At 43.6% G+C, this 828-nt stretch overlaps 1 non-coding gene across 1 annotated transcript; it reads left to right on the top strand.

Moving 5' to 3' along the window:
• Window positions 1-506: 506 nt before the first annotated feature.
• On the top strand, window positions 507-579 carry TRNAG-UCC (transfer RNA glycine (anticodon UCC)). Its single transcript has one exon. It is a non-coding gene; the product is annotated as a tRNA-Gly (tRNA).
• The last annotated feature ends 249 nt before the right edge of the window (window positions 580-828 follow it).

The raw sequence follows: 828 nt of genomic DNA, 5'->3' as shown, positions 1-828 counted from the left end.
CTTAGCTGTCTCCATGGGTTGGCCTTCCAAGTGGTTCCCACGGGGACTAGGAAGCCGGCCTGCACCTCAGTGTTGATTAGACTCTGGGTGGGAGATGCCCTTGGGAAGGGACAAGGGCCGCAGATAAGGCCTGCCCTGGAAGGAACCCTCTGGGATGCATCCCAGGTCCAGCAGCACGGTGGAGTCTGCCTTGTCTATTGACTTAAGGATGGACCCTCACAGCAGAGGAACCTGCCTCATTCTGATCTCCACTCACGATTTTGGACAAGCTTTTGGAAAATCATCTAATGTTTTATTCTTATTGCAAAAAAAAAAAATCAGCTAAAACATAAGACTTCATTTTCCCTAGTTTTAAAAAAAAGCACAAAGAAAGTATACTCTTTTGCCTTTTGTTGCAGCAATTACCTTCCCCACAGAAGGACTTATTTCTTAGGAAATAAGTCCTTATTCTTATTTCTTAGGACTTATTTCTTAATTTTCTCCATCAATAATCAAGTGGAGGGAATTCCCTGGTGGTCCAGTGGTTAGGACTCTGCGCTTCCTCTGCAGGGGGCCCAGGTTCAATCCCTGGTCAGGGAACTAGGATCCTACAAACCACGTGGCACGGCCAACAACAAAAAAATAGTCAGGTGGAGGATAATTTCTTATTCTCTGTCTCTTAGTCCCCAGAGAAACATTTCAAACATAAACATACATTCTGGATATTTTCGTGCCACATCCAGATTTGAAAGTTTACCTGCGATGGGTTTAAGGGTTGTTTGTCAACCATTTAAGATCCTTAAGATAAACCTAAAACCATTAACACATTCATAACAGCAGACTTGGATA

Source organism: Physeter macrocephalus, chromosome 14 (genome assembly GCF_002837175.3).
Source record: "Physeter macrocephalus isolate SW-GA chromosome 14, ASM283717v5, whole genome shotgun sequence".
Classification (NCBI taxonomy): Eukaryota; Metazoa; Chordata; class Mammalia; order Artiodactyla; family Physeteridae; genus Physeter; species Physeter macrocephalus.
Note: the sequence above shows the minus strand (reverse complement) of the source record. Positions and strands in the feature narration are given on the sequence as shown.